The sequence below is a fragment of the Felis catus genome, chromosome A3, assembly GCF_018350175.1.
Source record: "Felis catus isolate Fca126 chromosome A3, F.catus_Fca126_mat1.0, whole genome shotgun sequence".
In the NCBI taxonomy this organism is placed as follows: Eukaryota; Metazoa; Chordata; class Mammalia; order Carnivora; family Felidae; genus Felis; species Felis catus.
Genome location: NC_058370.1, coordinates 50,684,778 through 50,693,463, shown reverse-complemented (window position 1 = coordinate 50,693,463; position 8,686 = coordinate 50,684,778). Strand labels below are relative to the sequence as shown.

At 47.8% G+C, this 8,686-nt stretch overlaps 1 long non-coding RNA gene across 1 annotated transcript; it reads left to right on the top strand.

The window, feature by feature from the left end:
- Positions 1-1,919: 1,919 nt before the first annotated feature.
- Positions 1,920-8,467, top strand: LOC123384397. Its single transcript, XR_006595435.1, has 2 exons — positions 1,920-4,797; positions 5,605-8,467. It is a non-coding gene; the product is annotated as an uncharacterized LOC123384397 (long non-coding RNA).
- The last annotated feature ends 219 nt before the right edge of the window (positions 8,468-8,686 follow it).

Below are 8,686 nucleotides of genomic sequence, written 5' to 3'. Positions count from 1 at the left end.
GCAGAGGAAGAGACAGGATGTGCCTGTGCAGCCTGCTCCATGACTTGACCAGAGAACTCAAAGTCTTTGGAACGTCTCCTGCACCAGGCCTTGCTCTCATCACTCGATCCTCCCATGGAAGCACCTTCTTCATATCTCGGTGTCACTGGGGCCCTCTCTTGTGATACGATGGGCAGAGAAGCACACAAAAGGCCACAGTTTCCCTCTACTTCTTGAGGAGGAATGTGGGTCTCTTGTCCACAGGGCTCCGAGTGACTCCCTTTGCACAACACCTGTAGTCAAATCCCACAAAAGGTCTTCTGATTTGTGAGCAAGCCAGCTTGCCAATATATCGTGCTCGTCAGTTTGTTCTAAACGTTATTCCATTCTCATCCTTAATGAAGAACCCTTGCCCTAGGCCGATCCAATCTCATGATACTGCTGTTTAATATGTCAAGGTATGCCTCGGGCCCCATACGTTTCAGTCTTGCACAGTAATAGATCGGTCTTGCAAAAGTCCAGTGTGGACCAGCCCGTGCGTGGGTCGTATGTTAGAGGTGGAGGTAAAAGGGGCCGGCATATTTGTTTCAGGACTACACGTCCACATCCGGAGCGTCAGGGCAAGGTAAGGGGTCCAGCCGAGATCTGTTTGTGTGGAGGATGGGCCAGAGGTATTAGGCGCACGCTGGCCTCCATGCTGGGCCAAGGGGGGAAGGAAGTTTAACGTGTCCGGTCCACGTGGATCACATTCCCATTCGCTGGAAATGTTGCACACTTGGGTCCTGGCTGCAGCCATTCACTTTCCCATGCACATTCACGAGGCTTTGTGACTCGTTCTTTGTTCACCCTTATGAACCATGGAGCTGGCACTCACTCAGCAGGCACCAAGGGGTGGGCGTCGGCTACCCACCTGGTCCCCTGCTCGGTGACAGCCATGAGCGTCAGCTATCCCAAAGGAGGATAGCCCTCGTATCCCTGAGCTTGGTGATGGGCTGTTTGTAGCAAGAGGTGGGGAAGGGAGCAAACTTGCCTCATTGCTCTGCCTGATGGAGGGGCCTTCCTTCTGAAAAGCACAAAGTTCACACAAGAGCAGGAGGCTCCAGGAGCTGGTCAGCTCAGAAAGAGCCCTTGACACCAAGAGGGCGCCGATGCCCCTTGGCACTCTCTGGGGGCAACAATGGGGGCCACGTGGCGGCCACAGCCCTGTCACTCACTGCTCACTCCGTTCAAAGATGGGAAAAGGGAGAAAAGCAGACAAAGTCCAGGACTCTCTAGGTCCTTGTTCCACTGTTTTCAGTACATGGCACTTGCCGAACGCATAGGACCCTCATAGGGTTGGGAAATTTTTCTCAATGAAACCAGAAGTTCCTTGAAAAGTGCTTTCTCGACCGTCTTGTTTCACAGAGTTGAGTATATATGGCCCCTCACGCATAGACCCCGCATGGGTTTTCAAACAGGTTTTTCCGAAACTCAGTGAAACAAGATGTTAGGTGGGAGATCGTTTGTCCACAGTATTCTCTCACAGTGTCGAGTAAATGTCCCTTTGCACATCGATCCCCAACCAAGGTTTTCACACCCTTCTACCTTAGTGATAAAAGATGTCAGTAGCAAGATGTTTTCCGCAAAGTGCAGTTGGACGGAGCTGAGTTCTAAGACGGTTTCGGCAAGCGTCTTCACACTTTTTCGAACACTTCTAACTCAGTAAGGCGAGGTGTTATTGGAAAGACAGTTTCCCCACAGTGTTGTTTCACAGTTAGGTATATGACACTATTCGCCTAGGCCCCGCAGGCGTATTCAAACACTTGTAACTTAGTGAAACCAGATTTCAGGTGAAAGAAGGTTTTTTCCCACAGTGCCGTTTCGCAGAGTTAAGTGCTTGCCTCCTTCCTGGTAGGTCGTGGAAAAGAGTTGAAACCTTTTTTTTTTTTTTTTTTTTTTTTTTTTTTTGCTTGGGGAAATCAGATGTTAGGTGAAAAATTTCTAACTGAGTGAAACGAGATGTTAGTTGAGAGATGGTATGGCGATCGTGTTGTTTCACCGAGTTGAGTATCGAGCGCACACCCTGTAGGCGCTGCATTTGTTTTCAGAGTTCTCACTTAGTGAAACCTGATGGTGGAAAGTTTGTCACCACAGGGCTGTTTCACAGAAGTGCATATATGGCGCTTTCGACACAAGCCCCGCAGCGTTTGTCCGTTTTAAGTGAAAGGAGATGTTAGTTGCAAGATGGATTCCCCACACTGTTGCTTCACAGAGTTGAGTAAATGGCACTTACTAACATGTCGGCTCCGCATAGGCTTTCCAAGAGTTTTCAGTGAGTGAAATCAGATGTCGGTTGAGTGCCTCACCGCAGTGCCGGTGGACAGAGTGGTGTATACGGCACTTAAGGTGTTGGACCCCTGTGGGGTTTCAAACACACCAAACATAGTGAAACCTGCTGTGTGCTGGTGAAGTTTCAGCACGCTGTTGTTGCACAGAGTTGAGTACATGGCACTTTCGTCATTGGCCCCGCATAGGTTTTCAAACACTTGTAAGTTGGGAAACAAGTTGTCAGTTGAAGGATGGTTTCCCCACAGTATCCTTTGCCAGAGTTGAGCAAACGGCACTATCCTCCTAGGCCCCGCATACACTGGACCCAAACCTTTCTAACTTAGTGAAACCAGATTTGGGGTGATGGTTTCCCCACAGTGTCGTTTCACAGAGTTGAGGGTATGGCACTTTCCGTGTAGGTCTTGCGAAGGATTTCAAAGCACTTTGCCTTTGTGACACCAGATGTTAGGTGAAAGGCGCTTTCTCCACATTGTTTCTCTCAGATTTAAGTATACAGCCCTTACCGTGTAGGTCCCGCATAGGTTTGGAAAGAGTGCCCACTCAGTGAAACCCGGTGTTAGTTGAACGTTGGTTCGCCCCCGGTATTCTCTCACGCCCTCGAGTATCTGTCACTTTCCTCATCGTTCCCCGCATAGGTTTTGAAACAAACACTTCTCACTTAGTGAGACGAGACTTTAGTTGAGAGAACGTCTCTCCACAATATTTTCACACAGGATGGAGTGTATGTCACAGTCACCATTTCCCCCCGCAAATGTTATCACAAACTTCGAACTTCGTGTTTGAAAAACCCATGCGGGGGCCTATGCGGATAGGGCCATATGCTGAACGCTGTGAAACAACACTGTGGGGAAGGCATCTTCAGATATCATCTGGTTTCGCTGTTAGAAGGGTCTATAAACCCATGGGGGTCCGCCACGAAAGCGCCGTAAGCTCAAGACTGTGAAACAACAGTGTCCCGACACCGTCTTTCAACTACCATCTGGCTTCGGTACGCTAAAAGTGTTTGAACGATATGCGGGGCCTATTGGGATACTACCATACAGTCAACTCCGTGAGGCAACAGTGTGGTGACACAACCTTTCAACTTACGTCTGGGTTCAGTAAGTGATTAAAACCTATAGGGTGCCTACAAGGGAGGCGCCATCTGCTCTCCTCTGTGAGGCAACACTGTGGGGAACTAACAGTTCGACTAAACGTTCAACTAACGTTCAACGAACGCCTCGTTTCCTTAAGTTAGAAATGTTTGGAAAACTTGCGGGGCCTTTGCCGAAAGTGCCTTATAGTCCCTCAAACGGCACCATGCGGAAACCATCATCTTTCAACTGACGTGTCGTATCGCCAAGTTAGACATGGTTGAATACCCATGTGGGGAACGATGTGGAAAGTGACATATACTCGACACGGTGGGAGAATAGTGTGGACGAACCATCTTTCAACTAACATCTTGTTTCCCTGAGTTGGACGTGTTTGCAAACCTAAGGGGGCCTAGGAGGGAAGTGCCATATACTGCGATCTGTGGGGGAAACCATCTTTCAACTGACACCTTGGCTCGCTATGTTAGAAGTGTTTGAAAAACCCGTGCGACACCTACAAGGAAAGTGCCCTAGAAGCAACACTGTGAAACAACACTGTGTAGGAATCTTTGAACTCATATCATGTTTCACTGTTACAAGTGGAGAAATCCTGGGTCTGTTAGTATAAAGAACGCGCCGTTGACTTAACTTTGTGAAACATCATTGTAGGGAAACTAACTTTCAAAAACCACTGGTTCAACTAAGTTGGAAGTGTTGGAAAACCCATGAGGGGCCTACACGGAAAGTGCCAGATACTCAACTCTGTCACACATCACTGTGCTGAAACCGTTGTGAAACAAACGTCTCGTTTCACAAGTGTAGAAGTGTTCGAAAACCTCTGTGGGGCTCATGAGTAAAGTGCCATTATCCTCCGTCAAACAGCACGTAGGGGGAAAGGTCTGCCCACGAACATCACGTTTCACTAAGTGACACGTCTTTGAAAACCTATGTGGAGCTTACGCGGAAGGCGCCGTATGCTCAAATCTGTCCAGGAGCACTACGGGGAAGCCATCCGGCTCCTTCCATCTCCCTCCGCTAAGAATTAGTGGAAATAATGTGTTGCCTAGGAGGATAGTGCCGTACACTCCACTCTGTGAAACAACACTGTGGGGAAAGCTTCTTTCAAAGAAACTACCACCCGCTGTCCCCAAGTTAGACGTGCTCGAAAACTCTCCCGCAACCTGTGCGGAAAGTGCCGTATACTCGGCACCGTGAAACACTGTGGGGAAACTATTTCTCAAGTAACATTTCGTTTCACTAAGTTAGAAGCGCTTGAAGACCTATGCGGCACCTGTGGGGAAAGTGCCATACACTCAACCCGGTCAAGCAGCACTTTGGGGAACCAACCTATCTTTCACCTAACATCTCGTTTCACCTGAGTGAGAACTGTCTGAAAAACCTATGCGGGCCCTACAGGGTAAGTGTCTTATACTCAATTCTGTGAAACAACACTGTGTGGAAACCATCTTTCAACTAACACGTCATTTCACTAGGGTAGAAGTGTTTGAAAACCTAGGCGGGACCTAGGCGGAAAGCACCATATACTGTAATCTGGGAACTACACTATAGGGAAACCCGTCTTTCAGCTAACATCTTGTTTCGCTAAGGGAGAAGGGTTGGAAAACTTGTGCGCGGCCTATGCCGAAAGGGACATATAGTCAACTTTGTGAAACAAACAAACAAACAAACAAAACACAACAACACCGTGGAGACGCAGCGTCTTTCAACTCACATCTGGTTTCACAAAGTAAGTTAAGATAGTTTGAAAACTTATGAATCACTCACAGGGAAAGGGCCACACACTCAACTCTGTGAAACAACACTGTGGGGAAAACATCTTTCACCTAATATCTGGTCTCACTAAGTGAAAAGTGTTTTTGACTACACATGCGGGGCCTAGCGGACAGTGCCATAGACTCGACTCTGTGAAACAACACTGGGGTGAAAGAATCTTGCAACAAACATCTGGTTTCTCTAGGTTCGGTGTGTTTGAAACCCCTTACGGGGCCATCACGTAAAGTGCCATACACTCCGCTCTGAAATAACAGCGTGGTAAAACATCCTTTCAACTAACATCTGAGTTCACTGAGAACTGCTTGGAAACCGATGCGTGTGGGGAGGGGGCTACACGGCAAGTGCCATATACGCAACTCTAAGAAGCAACATTGGGGGGTGGTGGGGGTGGGGGGAACCATCTTGCAAGTAAACGTCTCGTTTTCACTAGGTCACTAGGGTCTGAAAGACTAGGCGGGGCCGATGCCGATAGCGCCACACACCCAGTTCTATCACGCTGCGCTGTGCGGAAACCATCTTTCAACTCAATGTTGCATCACGGAGTTCGAAATGTTGGACAACCCATGCACGGAACGATGTGGAAAGGGACACATACACGACACTGTGAGAGACTCCTGTGGACAAACCATCTTTCCGCTAACATCTCGTTTCACCAAGTTAGAAGTGTTTGAAAGCCTATGCAGGGCCTATTCCGAAAGTGTCATGCTCTTTGAAACCACTCTTGGACACAACACCGCGGCGACACAATCTTTCAACTAACATCTGGTTTCGCTAATTAGGTGAGTACCGCTTGAAACCTATGCGGGGACTACAGGGTAAGTGCCGTATACTCAACGCGGAGAAACAACACTGAGGGGAAACCATCTTTCAACTAACATCCCCTTTCACTGTGACAAGGGTTTGAGACAATAAGCGCGGCCTACGCCCAACGTGCCACACACTCAACTCTCAAACTGCACTTTGCGGAGACCAGCTTTCAACTAACATCTTGTATCGCTGAGTGAGAATTGTTAAAAACCTATGCAGGGAACGATGAGGAAAAGGGCATACGGCCGAGACTGGCAGACATTACCGTGGACAAAACCGTCTTTCAAAGAGCCTCTTGTTTCACTAAGATAGAAGCGTCTGAAAGCCCACGCAAGGGAAGTATGAGGACTGTGCCGTAAAACAACAGTGTTGCCGAACCATCGTTCCGCTTACAGCGTGTTTCACGAAGTGAGAAGTGTTGGAAATCTATCGGGAGTCTAAGCGGAAAGTGCAAGTGCCGTCTACGCGACCGTGCGAAAACACTGTGGGGAAGCCATCCTTCAACGACTATCTTGTTTCATTACCTTGGCAGTTGTTGGACAACCCTGCACAGCCTATGAGGAAAGTTACATGTACTCAACGGTGTCAAGTAGCGCTTTGGGGAACCTATCTTTCAACGACCATCTCGTTTCCCTAAGGTAGAAGTGTTTGAAATCCCTGGCGGGGACTATGCGGATAGCGCCATATCCTCTACTCTGTGAAACACTGTGGGGATACCGTCTTGCAAGGAAGATCTCTTGTCACAAAGTTAGGCGTGGTGGTAACCATATACGGGGCCTGGGCAGAGTGTCATATACTGAACTCCGTGAAACAACATTGTAGGGAAACCATCTTTCAACTGACATGTCCTTTCACTAAGTTAGAGTTGTTTGAAGAGCAATGCGGGGGCTAGGCAGAGAGCGTCGTATGCTGGATTCTGTGAAACAACACTGTGGGGAAACGCTCTTTCCACTAACTATCTCGTTTCACTAAGTTAGAATTGTTTCAGAAACAATGCCGGACGTGCCATAGCCTCAACTGTGCCAACCAGCACTTCGCCAAGCACTCGTGTTTTGAAACTCTCATCTTGGTTTCGCCAGGTGAGAACTGTTTGCAAACCTATTCGGGGCCTAGGCCAAAAGAGCCATATGCTCAGCCGCATCGACCGGCACTTTGCAAAAACAATCTGTCAGCTAACATCTTTTTTCCCTAAGTTAGAAGTATCTGAAAACATATGCGGGGAAGGCTGCAGAAAGTGACATATACACGACTCTGTGAGAGAATACTGTGGACAAAAGCACCTTTCAACTACCATCTTGTTTCACTAAGAAGGATTTGAAAACCTATGCGGGAACTATGCGGAAAGGTCCATATACTCAACTATGTGCGAAAACTGTGGACAAAACATCTCTCAGCTAACATCTGGCTTCAAGTTAAAATAGTTTGACAACCTATGGATCACCTACAAGGAAAGAGCTGTATGCTCAACTCTGGAAACATCACTTGAGTAGGAACCAATGTGTCATCTAAGAACTGATTTCACTAAATTAGAAAAGTCTGACTACACGTGCAGGGCCTAGGCACATAGTGCGATATTCTCCACTCTGTGAAACAGCACTGTTTTGAAACACTCCTTTTCAACGCTCATCTGATTTCACTAAGTGAGACAGACCTCTTTGGAAACCCTTTCGGGGCCTAGGCCAAAAGTGACCTATACTCCACTCTGTGAAAGAACACTGTGGTGAAACCGTCTTTCAACTCAGATCTGGTTTCACCGAGTGAGACAGACTTCTTTGAAAACGTAGGCGGGGCCTACAGAGTAAGCGCCACATACTCAAGTTTGTGCAAAAGCACCGTGGGGAGGCCATCTTTCAACTGCCACCTCGTTTCACCAAGTTAGAAGGGTTTCAAAAACTATGCAAAGCCTGTGACGGAACTGCCATATACTCAGCTCTGGCAAACGGCACTTGGCGGAAACCGTCGTTCAAGCAACATTTCGTATCACTGCGTTCGAAGTGTTTGAAAACCTATACGGGGAACGATGTGGAAAGTGGCATGCATTCGACACTGAGAGAACACTGTGGACAAACCGTCTTTCAACTAACATCTTGTTTCACTAGATAGAAGCGTATTAAAACCGAGGCGGGGACTATGTGGCCAGGGCCAGGTAATCAACTCTGCGAAAAAAAACAGCACGGAGAAACAGCTTTCAACTAACTATCAAGTTTCACAAAGAAGACTCTGAAAAGCTATGCATGAACTACTGTGGAAAGTGCCATGGACGCAACTCTGGAAACATCACGGTGGGGAAAGCATGTTTCCCCTAGAATCTGCTTTCACGAAGTTAGAAACGCTTGAATACACATTCAGGACCAAGGCGGCTGGCGCCATGTACTCCACTCTGGGAGACAACACTGTGGTGAAACTCTCTTTCAACTAACTCCTGATTTCACCTTAGTGAGAACGGCTTGAAAAAAATCTACGCGGGGCCTGCAACGTAAGTGCCATTTACTCACTCTGTGGAAACAACGCTGAAGGGAAGCCATCACCCAAAATCTGGTTTCACTAAGTCACAAGTTCGTTGGAACATGCACGGGTGGCCTAAGGGCTAGTGCCTTTTACTCAACTCTGGCAAAGACACTCTGTGTGGAAACGATCCTTCAACGAACATCTTGCTTCAGAAGTTAGAAGCGTTTGAAAAACTATGCGGGGCCAATGACGAACGT